At 37.7% G+C, this 20,570-nt stretch overlaps 1 long non-coding RNA gene across 5 annotated transcripts in view; it reads left to right on the forward strand.

Moving 5' to 3' along the window:
• Positions 1-11,828, forward strand: part of LOC102159120 — a 195,027-nt gene extending 183,199 nt beyond the window's left edge. For all 5 annotated transcript variants that reach the window (XR_002344337.1, XR_002344338.1, XR_002344336.1 and 2 more), the window contains exon 9: positions 10,513-11,828. This is a non-coding gene — a long non-coding RNA (uncharacterized LOC102159120). The remainder of the gene's footprint in view (positions 1-10,512) is intronic.

Below are 20,570 nucleotides of genomic sequence, written 5' to 3' on the forward strand. Positions count from 1 at the left end.
TACTCTAGCAGTGCTCAGCGTCGAGAGTTATGCCTATATGTTAAAGATATTTAAATGATATTGTTCTTTTAATTTCAGTGATATATAGTAATATCATCTCATGAGGTAGGGCTTTTTTCCCCCCAAACTATAAATGCCAATCTTCATTCCACCAAAGACACTACTACAAGGATTTATCACGAACCCCACACATGAAATGATCATAAAACATGTCATTTAAGAAATGTTGCAAATTGTGCTATGGAAACAGATGGCACAGCTCTGCAATATAAGCAGCAATGCCTTCACCAGCTGTTGATTTTGTTTGCAAAATTTAAATCACTTATAATGGCCACTGATGCTGATGCGAAGTGTATCTAATGTGATCCCACGAGTTCTAAGAATGATTAAGTGTCCTAGGTTTAGGAGAGGTTGGGGTAAATAGGTATGCATTAGGTATGTGAAAAACACTATTTGTTGAATGACTAAGTGAATAAAAAAAAATAAAATGAATGCACACAATAAAAAATTGAAAACACGGAGTTCCCATTGTGGCGCAGTGGTTAACGAATCCGACTAGGAACGATGAGGTTGCGGGTTCGGTCCCTGCCCTTGCTCATTGGGTTAACGATCCGGCGTTGCCATGAACTGTGGTGTAGGTTGCAGACGCGGTTCGGATCCTGCATTGCTGTGGCTCTGGCATAGGCTGGTGGCTTCAGCTCCGACTGGACCCCTAGCGTGGGAACCTCCATGTGCCACGGGAGCGGCCCAAGAAATAGCAAAAAGACCAAAAAAAAAAAAAAAAAAATTGAAAACTATTATCTATATATTTATAAATCTTTCTTATTCATGTAAATCAGGAATTCTTTGAGGATAGGATTTGTTTAATTGTTTGTTCCTCTCCAAGTGCTAGGCACATAGCAGAGGCTCAATAAATATTTGTTGGTTGATTGGTTAAAATCTGTATTTTACCCGGGAGAGTAGAAAGCTAAGGGATATATCCTCTAACACACAAAGTCAGAATTCACTGAGTACCTGTTGCCTACCTTCACACATGTTGTGTGTCAGGAATTTAATCCTTTGAATGTGGTTTGAAGAACAATTGCAGGGTATACTGCTCCACTGCCAAGGTTCCATTTGCCACTATGACTAACTACTTATGCTCCAATCTGTTTCTCTTCTGTTCCAGTCATCTACCACCCTGGCACCACTGTGCAGTATTTTTTGCATCTACTGAAGACAGTATGTTATATATAACAAGTGCCTTAAAACAAGCTGCTGTTAACAGTGGACACTTTAAATGGAAATATTTTATAACCACTTTGGGGACATCATTCAATGTATAAAAAGGTTAATTTCTATTTATGGGAAAATTATGAAAGTCTAAATTAGTTAAAATGGATAAGTAATATAGTCAACTAATTCATATAGATTGACCTATTTTTGTTTGGCTATTATAACATGATACAATAATAGATGTAAGAAATCTAAGGATTATCAGTTGTTCAAAATGACACATTTGTGAGGAGATACTATTTATAACTAAAATATATATATTTTTTCTTTCTGAAAAGCCACCAAACAATTTTATGCTGATTAGCAAAATATACTTGGAATGAGCTTCAAAAACAAATCTAACTGTAAGTTTTGCCAAAATTAATAGCAAATTGTCATTATGAAAAGGAACAGCTCTTTATTTTGAGAAGATAGTAAATTGCGTTTTGACTACACAATTTCTACATTTTCCCCCAATGGGGCCATACAATCACTCAGGATATGAATATATCATCATTTGCCTGAAGGGATGCCCTGGGCCCTCACGCAAGGTAGCAGCCCTGGTATTTGGACTGGATGTCATGAGCCTGTGATCATCTTTTCTTTTTTTCTTTTATTTCCAAGCCCACACCTGTGGCATATAGAAGTTCCTGGGCTATGGTTCAAACTGGAGCCATAACTATCACCTGCACCATAGCAACAGCAATGGCAATGCTGGATCCAAGCTCATTTGTGACCTATGCCACAGCTTAAGGCAACACCAGATCCTCAACCCACTGAGCAAGGCCAGGGATTGAACCCACATCCTCATGGACGCTATGTCACGTTCTTAACCTGCTGAGCCACAATGGGAACTCCATATGATTCTGTCTTTTAAATTATTTCTTGACTCTTTACTGATTCCTTGCAAAGATGACGATGTTTGTTGCTATTGAATACCCAAGGGGGAAAATTGCAACATATGAGGATATCTCCTACAGCCTTCTGGACATAATGCAGAATAACTGGTGCTTCCATAATGGAGTACATGTGATAAATTGTAGATATTTCCTGATACTCCTAAGCAATGCCAGTGGAACAGAGATTTACAGCTTCCTTAAAAAGTTTTAGGCTACTTCAGTTATTTTAGGAATCAAATAAATTCCTATAGAACAGGAAAGAAAAAGGAAATTATCTCTTTACATGGTCTCTGTTGATCTGTATATTTCAGCCCTCAGATAAGCACAGACATAGTTGAAGATATAGAAAAGAGTCTACATCCACCCAAGAACAGATTTCAGATCTAAGATAATTCAATTCCATAATTCACATAAACCTCCAAGAAGTTGGAACTAATTTCCATATATGAATTAGAGAATCAGCAACATTCAGAACCCATTCTTTGCCTTTCCACTTTCACTCTGGAACTTCTGGAGTTATCAGGTGGTAAAACAATAAGCACACAGCAGAGGCAAATAGGTTAGTCCTATAGGTCAAATGATGTGGATAGAATGCTTATCAATTTATTATTTATGACAAAGCCAATATTCTAGAAAGTAAACTGGGGGGGCAGTATCAAGATAGTGGAGGAATAAGACATTGCACTCATGTTCTCCCACAAACACATCACGAAAAACCATCTACATGTAGAACAACAGGCACAGAATGCTGGCAAAAGACCTTAAACTTCCAAAGAGGGTGAGGTCTCCACATAGCTAGGTAGAACAAAAGGAAGAAGAAAAAAAAAGAGGGGGGGGGAAATAGAAGAAAAAAACAGTGAGGACAGGACCAGCACTCCTGAGAAGAAGCTATAAAAGAGGAAAGGAACCCACAACCTGGGAGGCCACCTAACTGACAGGGGGTAATAGCCAAGAGAGAAGGAGAACCTCAAATTGGAGAAAAATGCAGCAGCCAAACTGAGGAGGGCAAAGGAGAATGAGGGGTGCATAGACAATTGGTACCACTGCCCCTGGACACCACAGCCTTAGACACTTGGGTGGGGGCTAGGTGCTGAGACTCAGACTTCAGAGATGAATTCCAAGGAGAAGGGCTGTGTGAAGATAGCCTGAGGGGCTAGAGAGCAGTGCACCATGGGCTGGAACCAGAGCACCACAGCTGAGGGAGTACAAGAGGAGGCCTGGGCCCACAGGAGAAGCAGGAAGCCACAGCTGGAGAGGGCTAGAGGAGGAAGGGCAGGATACCATAAGATCTCTTTTTCTGAGCATACACGGGCTCTCAGATGGCAGGATACCTCTAGCATGAGCTCTTGGGCAGCATGGTGCCTCCTGTACAGGCTGCTGGGGCAGATTGCTGCAAACATCTCAGACTCCAGATGTGGGCCCTGCCCATCACTACTAGGGGTCTGTGAACAGGAACCACTCACAGCCCCAGTCACCTCAGTGGTTGCCACAGAGAGGGGCACTGCAATGGAGAGCCACCTGTTGCCCTTGCTCCCCTAAGAAGGCACATGCCCTGCTTACAGGTCTAAAGGGAAAAAGAAAAAAAAAAAAAAAAAAAAAAAAAAAGCAATTTGTAAAAGCAATGATAAACACAAGGATCAGCAAAAGGATAAACATGAAGATGCAAAAAAGGACATCAAATCACAAAATGTGAGAAGGAAAGTAGGAAAATCTAGATTCTTTTTTCTTTTTTTAAGAATATGTTTGAGCCTATGTGACTATAAGACTAAAGCAAGCAGATAAAGGGAGGAGTTAACATACTTGAAAAACAGGGAAACCACAAATCAAAACCAAACATTACATTCACAAAAACTAAAAAGAAAAGTACACAAGCATAAAAGGAAATCATCCAACCAAAAAAGAAAGGAACGAAGGAGAAACATAGAATCAGTTGGAAAACAAAAGTTTAAAATGGCAATAAATACATATTTATCAAGAATTATCTTAAATGTCAATGGACTGAATGCTCCAATCAAAAGACAGAGTGGCAGATTGGATAAAAAAAAACCCATTAGCCTACAATATGCTGCCTATGAGAGACTTACCTTAGGGCAAAGGACACATAAATTGAAAGTAAGAGGATGGAAAAAGCTATTTCATGAGAATGGAAAAGACATTAAAGCAGGAGTCATAATACTCAAATCAGACAAAATATACTTTAAACAAAGGCAATAAAGACAATGGAAGACACTATTTAATGACAAAATGATCAATATATATGCCCCTAAAATAGAAGCATCCAAATATATACAACAAATACTAACAGATATCAAAGAAGAAATTTAGGGGAATACAATAATAGTAGAATATTCTAGCACTCCACTCATATCAATGGAGGAATCTTCTAGACAGAAATCAATAAGGCAACAGAGATCCTAGATGGTACAATAGAACAGTTAGACTTAATTGATATTTTCAGGACACTATATCCAAAAAAACCCATTCCTTCCAAGTGCACATGGAACATTCTCAAGGATTGACCACATGCTGGGGCACAAAACTCACCTCAACAAATTTAAGAGTATATAAATATTTCAAGCATTTTTGACCACAGTGCATGAAACTAGAAATCAACCACATGAAAAGAAATGAGAAAAAAGTGACTATATGGAGACTAAACAACATGCTACTAAAAAACCAATGGGTCAATGAGGAAATCAAAAGGAAATTAAAAAATACCTTGAGACAAAGGTAAATGAAAACACAACCATTAAAAAATCTATGGGATGCTGCAAAAGCAGTTCTTAGAGGGAAGTTCATAGCAGTATAGGCCTTCCTCAAAAAAGAAGAAAAAATCAAATCAAAAACATAATCTACCACCTAAAAGAATTAGAAAAAGAAGAACAACAACCAAAAAAAAAAAAAAACCTAAAATCAACAGAAGGAAGGAAATCATAAAGATCATAGAGGAAACCAATAAAATAGAAATTTTTAAAAAAATAGAAAAAAATCAATAAAACCAAGAGCTGGCTCTTTGAAAGGTTAATAAGCAAAACTGAAAAACCTCTGGCCAGACTCACCAAAACAAAAGAGAGAGAACTCAAATAAGCAAAATAAGAAATGAAAAAGGAGAAATCTCAATGATACTGCAGAAGTACAAAAACCATAGGAGCATACTATGAACAATTATATGCCAACAAATTTGACAACCTAGACAAAATGGACAACTTTTTAGAGACATACAGCTCACCAAAATGGAATCAAGAAGAAACAGATCATTTAAACAGACCCATCACTAGAAATGAAATTGAATATATAATATAAATACTCCCTACAAACAAAGTCCAGGAGCAGATGGGCTCACAGTGTAAATTCTACAAAACATGAAAAGATGAACTTATACCCATCCTTCTTAAAATTTTCTAAAAGACTAAAGAAGAAGGAACACTCTCAAAGACATTGTATGAAGCCATCATCACCCTAATACCAAATCCAGACAAAGATACTACCAAAACAGAAAATTACCAGTCAATTTCTTTGATGAATATAGATGCAAAAAATCTCAATGAAATTTTAGAACTGAATCCAACACACAAAAAAGATCATACGCCATGACCAAGTGGGTTTCATGCCAAGTAAATAAGGATGGTTCAGCATATGCAAATCAACACAATACACCACATTAAAAAAGAAAAGTCAAAAACCACATGATCACCTCAATAGATTCAGAGAAAGCATTTGAAAAAGTTCAACATCCATTCATGATCAAAACTCTTACCAAAGTGGGTATGGAGGGAACGTACCTTAACATCATAAAAGCCATTTATGACAAACCCACAGCAAATATAATATTCAATTAAGAAAAGCTAAAAGCTTCCCCACTAAAATCTGGAACAAGATAAGGATGCTCATTCTCACCACTCTCAGTCAACATAGTATCAGAAGTCCTCGCCACAGCAATCAGACAAACCAAAAAAATAAAAGGTATTCATACTGGAAGAGAAGAGGTAAAATTGTCACTATATTTAGAAAACCCTAAGGACTCTACATAAAAACTACTTGAACTGATCAACAAATACAGAAAAATAGCAGGATACAAGATTAATATTTAGAAATCAGTTGCATTTCTATATACTAACAATGAAATATTAGGAAAGGAATATTAAAAAAATACCTTTTAAAATTATACCCCAAAAAGTTAAATCCTAGGAATAAACCTTACCAAGGAGGTGAAAGATTTATATACTGAGAACTATAAAACATTAATCAAGGAGATTAAAGAGGATTCAAAGAAATGGAAAAATATCTCATGATCCTGGATTGGAAGAATTAATAACATTAAAATGGCCATACTACCCAAAGCAGTTTACAGATTTAATGTGATCCCTATCATATTACCCATGACACTTTTCACGGAACTAGAACAAGCAATACAAAAATGTATATGGAACCATGAAAGATCCAGGCTTACCAAAGCAATCTTGAGGGGAAATAAGACAAGCAGGAGACGTAACTCTCCTAGGCATCAGACAATATTACAAAGCTACAATAATTAAGACAGTGTTGTGCTAGTACAAAAACAGACATATGGACCAATGGAACAGAAGAGAGAGCCCAGAAATTAACTCAGACACCTACGGTAAATTAATCTTTTAAAAAAGGAGGCAAGAATACAAAATGGGAAAAAGACAGTCTCTTCAGTAAGTAGGTAAACCGGACAGCTGCATGTAAGTCAATGAAACTAGAACAGACTCCCTCATCATGCGCAAAAATAAACTCAAAATGTCTTAAAGACTTAAACATAAGCCAAGATACCATAAAACTCCTAGAAAAGAACACTGGCAAAACATTCTCTGATATCAACTGTACAAATGTTTTCTTAGGTCACTCTCCCAAGGCAATAGAAAAAAACACAAAAATAAACAAATGGGACCTTATCAAACTTAAAAGTTTTTGCACAGCAAAAGAAATCATAAAAAACTAACAAAAAACCCCAAAAAGATAACCTACAGAATTCTAGAAAATAGTTGTAAATGATGCAACAGATAAGGGATTAATCTCCAAATTATACAAACAACACATACAACTCAACTGCAAAAAAAAAACAAACAATCCAGTTGAAAAATGGGCAAAAGTCCTAAACAGACTTTTCTCCAAAGAAGACATATGGATGGGCAACAGGCCCATGAAAAAATGCTCCACATCTGTAATTATTACAGAAATTCAAATCAAAACTACAGTGAGGTACCACCTCACACCGGTCAGAATGATTATCATTAATAAGTCTACAAATAAAAAATTCTGGAGAGGGTGTAGAGAAAAATCCCACAATTTCCACTGTTGATGGGAATGTAAATTCATACAATCGCTATGGAAAACAGTATGGTGGTACCTCAGAAAACTAAATATAGAACTACCACATGATCCAGCAATCGCACTTCTGGGCATATATCTGGACAAAACTTTTAGACTGCTTTGGGTATTATGGCCATTTTAATGATATTAATTCTTCCAATTCAGGATCATGAGATATCTTTCCATTTCTTTGAATCCTCTTTAAAAAAAGAAAGAAATCTCAATGTTAAAAAAACTTGCTTAAGCATATGCTATTTTTAATAAAACTTAGGCAAGTCTAGTTAGCCTATCAACAACAACAACAACAACAACAACAAAAACAATGCAAATAAAAGTACAAAAGTCAGTATGACGGATAACTTGCACTGGAGCCACAGACAGGAGGACAGAAGAGAAGAGTATGTTAATATACATTTAAACAATTGTCAGTGTTCTAGTTCTTGGCCTGGATGTTGGGTTCACAGATATTTATTAGTTATTGAAATGAATGAGTGAACAAACAACTAAGTAAAATAAAAGATGGCTCACACATGGATCAGTGTTGAAAGTTGTGTCACGACTCACAAATTAATTCAAATCTGTATACCACAGGTTCATTTAAAAACCAAGCAAGAGAATAAAAAAATTCAAAAAGCTAAAGTTGATTTTATCTGTTTAATTTTTTAATTTTTCCAGCTGGAGAAATAAAAGGCATAATGAATCTATTGTACATGCTTAAAAATAGCAATTGAATGGAAATTTATTTTTGGAGGATTTACAATCTAATGTCATTACTAGCAATCGCAGGATGTGTGGCACACAGTTTAGTACTTGCCTCTTCTAAATCCAGCTTTTATTAGAATTTTGTTTGTGATGAGGGGATGGGCAGGAATGTTCCCTCAGAGAGATGCTGTTTCATTAACATAATATATAGATCATTCTGTCCGTAGAGACTGATTCTTCTATGTGATACTATTAGGTTTTTATCTTTTAATGATGATTTTGTTTCTTGTAACTTCCTGTTGTTCCCATTACAATTATATCTTTATAAAAGAAGCAGAGTTACTGCAGTCTATGTGAAGGTGACATTATAATTATTACCTTTATTAGGCAATCAGGATTCAGGCTACCCAGACTGAATGAACTAGAAAAACTGGACAGTCATTTACTTTATGTGATTTATATCATCTTGATCCAAATAATTTAAACTATTAAACTAGGAGCTTAGAACCATATCTCAATAGGGAATTATGTTCTTCATAAATATAATTCAGACCCTCTGGTCTCCCATGTTGAATGATGAAAATGTCCAAGGTAGTAAAAACTTATGGTTGGAACAGACCTCAGATGAGGTATCACAAAGATCAGAGTCTCAAGTGAGTGCATGTGTGTTCGGAGTTTTCTGGTGGGGAGAGCACTCTACAGATACAGGTCGGAATATCTCTGTGCTCTTTCCCCAAGTACCTGTATGAATAGAAACAGCTCAACATTTTTGTTTCCTTCAGGCCTTTATTACAAATTGTAGGGTTTAAAAAAAAAATCTCTTTCTATTCCTTTCTGCTAGTGTCCTACATGAAAATACTGGAGCCCCAGGACGGGGCTTACCACTGCATTGCTTGTATTGCAGTGCCAGCTCCAAGGCCAGACAGCAAATATACGCTGAATGACTGACTAGCCCCATTAGGCAGTGAAGCTGCTTTAGCAATCAGTCTCCTAAAATAGGGTTATTTACTTGTTGAAAACATGCTTTTCACATTGGCTTAGCTCTTTAATTGACACAGGCCCACTGCCACTCTGCTGTGACACAGATCCCTTTCTGAACACTCCCCAGCTTTTCTGACCTCCATTTCACATGGAGACACATTGACAACCACATCCATTTTCATTCAACGGCACTGCCCTGCCTTACCCCTACCTCTACATTGCAATTCTTTGATTCTTTATTATAGATCTAACATGCCCCAGCCTGGTCTGGGAGTCCTTGGCTTTAGATTATAAATAGGGCTGCAACTCAAGTGGAATCTTGTTTGTTTACTAGACTGCTTTTGAGGTTGTTCAAACCCAAATAGCCAGAGGAGAGATGGAAACTTAATTTGTTTCAGGCTTCAGTGCCTGGAGGCAAGGCAGACTCTCAGTTTCCCATGAGCAGACAACTAAATGTTTTCAACCTGGGTGAGCAAAAAAGACTTTGTATACAAGCCATACAGGCATTTCCCAACAAGTTCAGCTCAGATTCAAATGACAGTTACCTGTCATACACTGAATGAGATCCAGCTACCCAGGGAGTTGAGCAATTGTTTGCTTGTTCAATACATTAATCCTCGACTTAAACAGAGGCACACATTACAGAAAGTACAGCAAACACTCCATGTGCCAAACATGATGAGGCTTCTTCCTGCTCTTCTCTGCCCTTACCTTCACCAATCCCTACTGGAATAACAAGTTCTAAAGTTCTTTCTGCTGTCCTGGAAGCTGTTATTGTGGAGACAAAAAGCTATAGTTAGGGCAAATTGAATTGTTATGCAAGACTGAAGCCAGTTGTTTGGAAGAAGGAATCTCAGGCAAGAATTAAGTTGGAAATTTTAATGTGTTAAGTGACATAATATGAAAGAATTACTGTTTTGTGAACCATGTAGAAAGAAAGATGGTAAACTGAGTGTGTCCCAAACAATTTAATTTAATTCAGTGCAGAAATTACTTTTTGAACACCAATCATGAAGCCTTAAATTAGACTACATGTTAGATATTGAATGAGAAGAGAACAGATTCTTCTCAGGAAGTCTATAGTTTGAATATTAATTCACACAGGCCAATGTAATACCTGTAATTAACACAGATACCAGCAAATAATAGGCATTAATAAATTTTATGCCATTGCATTATTATTGTATTGTGTTATTATTATTATTATTGTGACAAGTATTATACTACTGCTATGCAGTGAAAAATATTATAGGGCTGTCTTCATATTTTTATTTTGCCCATGGGAGGCTTATAAGAGAAAGCAATACAGTAACTGACTCTTTTTTTTTTTTTTGTCTTTTAGTAACTGATTCTTGAATGGTGATCCTGCCAGCAGGAAGAAGGAAAGGACATTAAGATAGAAGGAATGGCATATACAAAACATCCATGGCATAAAGAAACAACCAGTTCAGTGGCAAGAAATATCCAGATCCTTCTTGGTAGGCCAGGGTACTTTTGGCAAGAGAACATTCCTCTGTACTAAGGTCCAGACCTAGTAGTCCTTGTCCAGGGTAGACCAGATCCTTCTTGGTAGGCCAGGGTACTTTTGGCAAGAGAACATTCCACTGCACTAAGGTCCAGACCTAGTAGTCCTTGTCCAGGGTAGGATAACTTGAGACAGTATAGGGAGGTTTTGAAACACAGTAAAAGAATGCATCCAAAGTAAGCAAAAAGCAATGCCAGTGGTCAAGTCTGAAGAGCCAGCTGAAGCTGTGGGTGGGCTAATGAGTAATGCAGTAAAAAGTAATAGGGATTGAAGTGTGTCAAACGCAGATCTAGAAATAAGTTGGAGGGAAGGGCATTTTATTTCGATCGTGATTGGCACCACTGAAAGTGGATGAGAGACAAGAAGGAAAAGTACCAGTTAGAAAGCACTGCAAAATTTAAGTAGATGATAACGACCTGAAATAAGACAGCAATACTGGGTTCAAGTGTGAGAAAAATTTAGGAAGCAAACTGCATCACACTTGATAAACAATGGATATGTGATTGAGAAGATAGTTGTAAAAATGCTGCCGTGGTGCCCAGGAACAACACCTTGCAGAGTTTGGGATACAGACTAAACCTGTGACTGGTATATATTGACCCAACAGCTAGAGCATCAGGAGTCTGAGAAGCAAAGAAAGGAAGTAACATTAGCCTCTATCATCATTCTTAATGAACAACCCATCTGTTTGTTTATATTTCCCGTCACCTTTGGTTCTGCCAAATTAGAGGTCCAAATTCTCAGTGGGGGAATGTTTGTATTAGTGGACATATAAGTCCATCAGTGGACTGAAATAGAAGGCATGACTTGAAGCTACCACATCACTTTGAGATCCTTGTGCTAGTGCCTTGCAGATAAAGATCCAGGTAAAAATGACCCTGACAGTAAATAATGCTGGAATGTGATTAATTCTCAAAGAGAAAAACATAAAAGAATGCTGCAGAAATCTAGATGATGGGGAAGTTTGGAAATGCAGAAGTGTAAAGATAAAAGGCCAAAAGATTGGGCAATGCATAAAGGCTAATCAGAACAAATAATAATGAGAGAGCTACATATTTTATTGTATCAAAATATTGTCAAATACCCCTTTGAAAGTGTGTCTGCTGGAAATAAAGGTGCATCTGTGTACAATCTAGTTATATTTTCTTGGACTTGGAGTGATATCATCTCATCCTTATTCTTAATAATGATGATGAGATAACCCCTGACGGCAAAATCCTAACACATTTTTTTTCTATTGCCATGAATGCCCATTGGATAGAACTTCTGTGTCTATAGACAAGATTTATTTTTGCACTACTCTCAGTTATCTATGTCTTACTAAGTTGTATTAAGAGCTTCCACAGATTTAACATTTTAAAATGGAGAGGGACATGCTATAGACAATGTGCACTTCCCATCCAAGTACAATTTTTCTTTGCATAGTTGTCGTAGTGGTAATATTTCTGTTAACATGTGTGATATAAACAGGTTACTGTTACATAACTAAAAACAAGTTAAATCCTGAAGAACCAAAAAATAAAACAATGTGTAAATTATTTAGAAGGTGCTGGTGCAAGACTCTGGCCTTAGCATCAAACAAACCTGAATTCTAGTTCTATGTTTTTACTATTTATCAGCTGACTGACCTTGGACAAGTCATTTAACCTCTTTCGGTCTCAGTTCCTTCCATCTGTGAAATCAGGCACTGGAACAAATGCTTTCTAAAGCATCCCCTCCTCTTGCCCCCTGGACTCATATCTGTAGACAAGAAGCAGTGACTGTTGATGTGAGGTATCATGTAATGTCTCTTGTGGATAATCCATACATGGATAATTGAGACTTGGCTTCAAATGAGCAGTGTGATTACAGTTACCAACCTAAATGATTCCAGCAAATGACAAGTCTTTAGGGCTTTTGAAATGCCACCCATTTTACTGTGTATATTTAATGAAATGCTAATGTAATTTTGCTAAACATGCAGTGCTTATCATTACACATGATGGATTAGAAATCTGAGTTTCCAATGGTAGCAAACTGTCATAGGAGTGATTAAGCACTACAATTATGGGAACACCTACCTTTTCTATTAGAAAGTCATTTTTTTTTTTCAGCTTGTGTCAGTTAAAATTACAAGAGACTGTGAATGTCAGGCAAAGGATATGTGTTTAAAGTCTGGTTTAAGAACATTCACAGATATAGAGAACATACTTGAAGTTGCCACGGGGGAGGTGGTTGGGGGAGGGACAGAACAGGAGGCTGAGGTTAGCTGATGTAAACTACTGCATATAGAATGAATAAACAACAAGGCCCTGCTGTGTGGCACAGGAAACCATATGCCACATCCTGTGAGAAACCCTGATAAAAATATTAAAAAAGAATGTATCTACACATACATACCAAATCACTTTGCTATACAGCAGAAATTAGCACAACATTGTAAATCAACTATACTTCAATTAATAAAAGAGAACATTCAACTCCAACTCTGCTTGCATGGTGTCGTCTGAGTCAGCAATGTCAGTGTGGTCTCTTGGGCGACACTGTGTTTCACCGACAGAGTGACGTTGCACAGCTAAAACTGTATCATCCGAACAAAGATTCCAGTTTCTGGAAAGCAGTATCTTTCAAGTTCTAGTAATCCACACAATTGTTTTGCACCGACAGAACACTGACAGGAGTCCCTGTAGGACTGTCCGTTCCCATGGTGGCCCCCTGGTGGTCAGAAGGACTTTGAATGTGTTTCTTGGCTGAATATGTAAAAAAAGTGTGTGTGTGTGTGTGTGTGTGTGTGTGTGTGTGTTTAATTTTGTGAGGAGAGGAGGAGAAAGACTTTCAGAGGTTACAATGGAATAAATGCTAGTACATTTCTTCCCCATAAACAGAAATCCTCCAAAGTCCACTGAAAGCTGTTCTGTCAACTATGGTCTCAGCTGTTGTGAAGACTGGCATCTTGATTCAGTGCAGCCAAGTCACAGGAGCCTGAAGACCACAGCCTGAGCCCTGGGTAGTCAAGCCCTTAGGTCAATGCAGTTTCGGTTTCCTATATTATAAACCTAGAAATCAAAACAAATGAACTGTCCAGCCCCCCTTATATTCCTTCACTGTATGGTTCTATTAAATAAAGTCTCTCATCAGCAGCTCCCTCAGAAAGCAAACGTTTACATAAATATTCCGGTTAAAATACTCTGAATTTGAAATACTTGGAAAGAAATGAGAAAGTTCTGTTCTCTTCTGATGAAATAGTTGCAGTACTTTTTTTCCAAAAATTAATTTTTAAAATATTGATTTATTTTAAAAATGTTACTGAGCCTGTAAGAGACAACCTCCTAGATTGGGGTGGAGATGAGGAGAGGAGATGTGAAGAGGGAAAAAGCACGTACAGTATGTCACACAGGAGTGCACAGTTTGCAGATGAAAAAACTAAAGCAACCCACTGTGACAAAAATTGGAACTTGACAAAATAATTTGAACCATACGGAAATGTTGAAGGTCATGCTTTCGTAGGATTAACCTGCACAAAACAAGCCAATCACATGCACACATGCACATACACACACACTCATCGGCAGCCTGAGTTCTTCACCTACTTTAAGTACACATTAAAAGTAATAGATATATTGACAGAGTGGGGTGCTTTACATGCATTATCTCACTTAGTTATGATAACAGTGCTGTGAAGGAAGCATTGTTATTCTTGTTTTACATCTGAGGAGGTGAAGCAAAAAGCCCAGGTAATTCTCTCAAGAGCCAAAGCCAGTAAGAGGTGTGACTGGGATTCGCCTCCTTAGCTTGAACTCTTAATTCTTCGCCTGTATTTGACGTTACTCTGGTGCCCCGCCTGGTTGAACTGCTGCGACTGAACTGCTGCTCAGATCAAAAACCACTGTTCCAGAGGTGAGTGCTGGTCTGAGGCGAATACATTTTGACTTTCTGTAACTCTAGGGTACTAAAGCAGCAGGGTGCCAAAAATATTAAAGAAAGTCCTAAAGGTTAAGATTTACAAGCATTCAGGACAGATTATTATTAATTATTATTTTATATTGAGATAAAAACCACATAACATGAAATTTACCTTCTTAATACTTTTTTTTTTAAGTGCATATTGGTAACCCTGCTTGTGGCAGAGCTCTAGAACTTTTTTCTCTTGCACGACTGAAACTCTACACCCATTTGAACATCGCCTTCCCATTTTCCACTCCCCAGCCCGCGCCAACTATCAGTCTGCTCTGTTTCTGCGAGTTTGATGACTTCAGATATACCAAACAAAGGGAGTCGTGTAGTATTTGTCCTTATGTGAGTGGCTTCTTTCACTTTACAGAGGTCACCATGTAGCATATGACAGGATTTCTTTCTTTTTAAGGCTAATATCCCACTGCATGTATATGTTAAGTTTTCTTTGTTTCCACTCATCTGCCAAAGGACATTTAGATTGTCTCCATTTCTTGGCTATTATAAAAATGCTGCAATGAACACCACAGTGCAAACAGCTCCTGGAAATCTTGTTTCCAATTCTCTTGGATGAATATCCAGAGGCAGGATTGCTAGATCATATGGTGGTTCTATTTTTAAAGGAAACTCCATACTGTTTTCCACAGTGGCTCCACCATTTTATATTTCCACAAACAGTGCACAAGTGTTTCAATTTCTCCACACCCTTGCCAACACTGTTCTTTCTTTTCTTTAAAAAAAAAAAATAATGGCCATCCTAACAGGTGTAAGGTGATTTCCTTGTGATCTGATTTGCATTTCCCTTATAATTAGGGATGTTGAGCATTTTTTAGCATAACTCTTGGCTATGTGTTTGTTTCCTTTGGAGAAATGTCTATACTAATGATTATTTGCTTTGCCTTATGAAGCAAAGTTCACTCCTTTACCATGAATAAAAAGCAACTGAATTCCTTGCAAAGAGCACACACTGAACACATGCTGCAGAAGGTACACTGAGCCTACAAGGATGTACATCTTCCCTTCTTGAAAAGCAATTTGCATGACTTGGAAGAGAAGCAAGTTATGCATATTCAAATCCCATTATAAGGCAAAGCCCGAAATGTTTACATGAATGTACTGATTTCAGTGTGGATGCCATGCTGGCGGGGAGCTAACAGTTATTAATCACATACCATCACATACGAATCTAACTTGGTGAGTAAAGATTATTATCAGAGCTATCTGAGGCTCCGAGCAGTTAAGTCATGTGTCCAGGGTCCCCAGCAAGTAGACCAAAAAGTCAACATTTGAACTGAATCCCAAGTTCATCATCTTTCCTAGTGCAACATTTTGTTTTCTTTTCTTTGGGAATTGAGGGGAACTTTAGAGAAATTTGACGTTGGAGCTGAAATTTAAAGAATGGACCAGTCAGAATTAGAGAGATAAATAGTCTCACAGGTTATTCTGCTATCTCTGTGATCTGCCTTAGAAATAAAGTGATAAGTTCCAAGACAACTTGGGACCTATGGAGGTGGGGGTGAGTTTCTGAAGTATGCATTAAAAGCCCTATTCACCCACAGGCATTGTTTACCTTGCAAGGACCTCCTCATTTCAGAAACCGAGTCTTCTAATTAGTGAGTGAAGCATAACCCTTCCTTTGTTTGTTCTCAACACTTCTCATTTCCTAGGGACCTCAGGCCCTTACTTCCATCCAGAGCAATTGCCCTAAAGTGAACTTCTCACAGCTGGGATCTTTTTTTTTTTCTTTTTCTCTTGAGCATCAGCTATTCCTTAATTTTTAAATGCAAATAGCAATATGTTGATTCTGAGGGCAGTTTGGGGGATTTGTTTTTAGGCAAATCAGGGTGATGAAATCTGGTCCAAAAGCAACATCACCGACTCAACAATTAAGGATATGTTGTAATCAAGATTTGGATCACTGCAATGAAACTGTCCTTGCTTAGAGGAGGCGAGTCTTGGGTGGTGGAGGGGCTCTGGACCTTTGTGGGATCCATCTGGAGTTGATAGCTCAAAGTGTGTTTCTCATTAGAGTCAACTGTGGGAATCCAAGAGTTTTATAATGTCTCCATTTATTCATTTTCAGCCAACAAATATACAAAGGCTGCAGAGCATTATTACAGTTGCAATTTATTGAGTTATTTCCAGGAGGGAGAGGAGATGAGGATTGTGGGGCTACTTCTGGATTTCCTGCCAGGCTGCCCAATCTCATAGAATGGTCTCAGAACTGCCTCTACCCTGAGAATGGCTCATCTTCTTATCAAACACAGTAGAAGGATGTTGCCAGGTAGATATCCCTGTGAAAATGCCCGATCATTGGCCCTGATGTTTTGTTGTCATTGTTCAATAAACTGAGTGTAAAATTCACAGGTTGTCACCACCTATTCTTTAAAAAGCTACTCTCAGGAAAGTAGTGTTGATGGTCTGAGGTGTAGACAGGAGACAGGCAGATATTGTGCTGAATTCTGACTCTGTCTCTGGCTGTGTGATTTGGGGCAGGTGACTTTACCCCTGGAGTCTTAGTTTCATTTTAACATGGACATATTAGCGCATGGGTTTTGCAAGCAGTAAATGAGATACATTCTGTGAATGATCCTATTACATTACTTGGCACCTGTTTGCCTAGTGAGCAGCATTTCCCTTTTCTATAAATTACAAGAACAAAGGAAATTTTAGATAGTATATATGGGGTTCAAGTACATGTTAAAGAATTTCCACCAAATGAAGATAAATAAATACATGTTGAAAAATGTTGTAAAAAATGTTGGAAAATGTTTGATGAAATTTCGATTGTTGTCAGCAAATAATAATATCCTATATATTTGGAAAGAAAGTGAATTAAAAATTTACAAATGAGTATATTCTGCAAATATTCTTAGAATTTTTATTATGCATTTATAACTAAACTGAACTGGAGCTAGATGGTGAGAATAATTAAGGTAAAATAAGAAAATGATTAAGGTAATATAACATGACCTAAGAGAAATATGTACACAAAATAGAAATGAAGGTTTTAGAAAGAAGAAATTAGTAGAATTAAGATAAAATTTATAGAGGAAAAAAATAAAACACATTATACCTAGTTTCAAAGGACAGAAATTAGGGGTAATTCCAAGGAGGACCAGAGGAAGGGGACTATGTTAGCCTCAGATGTGCAAGAGGCTAGCAGATGGTCTGGTTTGATTTGAGGCCAGGCCAGTTTCCATGGATGTGTGACTTGTGCAGTTCTCTAGGGCCCCGCACTTGGTTTATTGCTCTGTTGTGGCCACCTTGGTACTCTTAATACATTTTGGGCAAGGGACCCTATGTTTTCATTTTGTGCTGGGCCTCAAACAAGTATGTAGCTTCCTCCTGAATAGATGAAGCTATTTTCTTTTTTCTTTCTTTTTTTTTTTTTTTTGTCTTTTTGTCTTTTGTCTTTTGTTGTTGCTGTTGTTGCTATTTCTTGGGCCGCTCCCGTGGCATATGGAGGTTCCCAGGCTAGGGGTTGAATCGGAGCTGTAGCCACCGGCCTACGCCAGAGCCACAGCAACGCGGGATCCGAGCCTTGTCTGCAACCTACACCACAGCTCACAGCAATGCCGGATCGTTAACCCACTGAGCAAGGGCAGGGACCGAACCCGCAACCTCATGGTTCCTAGTTGGATTCATTAACCACTGCGCCACGACGGGAACTCTGGATGAAGCTATTTTCAAACGATGTCTCTGATAAAGGGTTAATACCTCAAATATATAAAGAACTCATACAACTCAACATCAAAAAAACCCCAAACAACCTGATTAAAAAATGGGCAGAGGGTCTGAAGAGACTTTTTTCAAAGGAGACATACAGACGGCTAATAGGCACTAGAAAAGATGCTTGACATCGCTAATCATCAGGGAAATAGAGATCAAAACAATGCGCCTCAAACCTGTCAGAATGGCTATTATCAAAAAGACAACAAATACCTAGTGTTGCTGAGGATGTGGAGACAGGGGAACTTCAAACACTGGTGGTAAGATTGTAAAGTGGTGCGGCCACTAGGTAATGGAGACTCCTCAAAAAATTAAAGACAGAACTAGCTCACAAGCTGGTAATTCCACTCCTGAGTATTTATTCAAAGACAAAGAAAACACCAATTTGAAAAATATATACATCCCTATGTTCACTGGAGCACTATTTACAATTGCCAAGATTTGGAAACAACCTAAGTGCCCATCAGTAAATGAATGGATAAAGAAAGTATGACTATCTATACCTATCTATCTATCTATCTACCAAACTCAGCCAAAAAAGGATGAAATCCTACCATTTGCAACATCATACATGGACCTAAAGGTTATTACACTAAGTGAAATGTGCCAGAAATAGAAAGACAAATACTGTCTGATTTCATGTGAGGAATCTAAAAACAAGAATTTTAGCAAGACCATATGTGTTATGAACTGAATGTCTGTGTCCCCCTAAAATTTCTGTGTCGAAATCATAATCCCCAAAGTGATGATATTAGGAGATGGGGCCTATGAGGCCCTCAGTTCCTGAGGGTGGCACCCTCAGGAATGGGATTAGAGCTTTTATGAAAGAGGCCCTGGAGAGTTCTCCCACCATCTTCCTACCATGCAGGGATGCAAAGAGAAGAGAGACTGTCAGTCTGCAGTGAGGAAGAAGGCCCTCATTGGATCATGCTGATACCCTGATCTCGGTCTTTCAGCCATCAGAACTGTGAGAAGCAAATTTCTGTTGTTTATAAAAGATGCCCAGTCCAAGGTAATTTATTTAATGCCGTACCTCTGGGTACCACACTTTGAGAACCACTGCTCTTAGCAAATTTAAATTCAAGCAGAGTTAAAAGAATAACTGCCATCTTCCTAAAGGATAGATTTTTTTTTTTTTTTGGAGGGGAGGTTGTACACTATAAAATAAAAGAGATGCTGACAAAGAAATACATGTGACTAAATATTTTACTAGAGAAGGAAAATCTGGGCTGTGTAAAGAAAATAATAAAGACTGCTATGAATCATCAATTGGTTTTATGCAAACTAAAACCAAGGATTATACATCCAGCTTAATTTCAACTTTATAATGATTTCCTTTAATTACTATAAAGGACCAAACACGAAGATGCAGTAGTGTGAAATTAATACTGACAACACTAGGCTTGCCTGGGCTCTGCAGATTAACCAGCATTTTACTGCATCAATAAAGGAATGAGGAAATAAAATTAAAAACTGATAGTAAATGGAATTACTTATTTGAAGCTAGTGATTATGTCAAGCTGTCACTCCCACAGATGGATTAGGCACAGAAAGACAACCAGATAAATTATAAACCACTCCATGAAGCGCGTATCCATCTAGTCCACAAGCTTGGTAACAATGGAAATCTGAAATCGACTTGGTCATGGCAGATTTGGGCTGCGTGTTTAGCATCTCATAGACTCCTACCATCTTGCGGAGCAGAGATCAAAAAGACCTAGAGGTCATGTGAGATTAGATTTCACTCTTTGAGGCATTACACTGAATTATTTAATCTAAAATGGAAAAAATAAAGAGGTTTTCCTCCCCTTTTAAAAATCACTGAAATACAGTTTAGAGAAAAAGGAATCGTGCCAAATAGTATACCTAAATCATGTAAAGCAGAGAAATCACCTTAAAACAAAGCAAGGTTCGTTTTCTGCATTTTGAATAGACTGTTTATTCAGGCTATAGATTTTTATTTTAGTTTCCATTTCCTTTTATTTAATTTTTTTTCTTTTCCCTCTCTCTGCTCTTCTCATTACCATGAGCCCTTTATAATCTAGACTCTTAGATCACCCCAAATCTCCTTAAAATTGACTTGGAGCACTGATCCCTTATTTACCAACTGATTTCTGGGCAAATTGTGTCTGGTTATAGAGGGGCTCGGCTTTATCAGAAACAAGGCTGTCTTTTTTGCACAGATGAAAGTAAAGAAGAGAATTGAACATGGT

This window comes from Sus scrofa, chromosome 5, assembly GCF_000003025.6.
Source record: "Sus scrofa isolate TJ Tabasco breed Duroc chromosome 5, Sscrofa11.1, whole genome shotgun sequence".
Lineage (NCBI taxonomy): Eukaryota > Metazoa > Chordata > Mammalia > Artiodactyla > Suidae > Sus > Sus scrofa.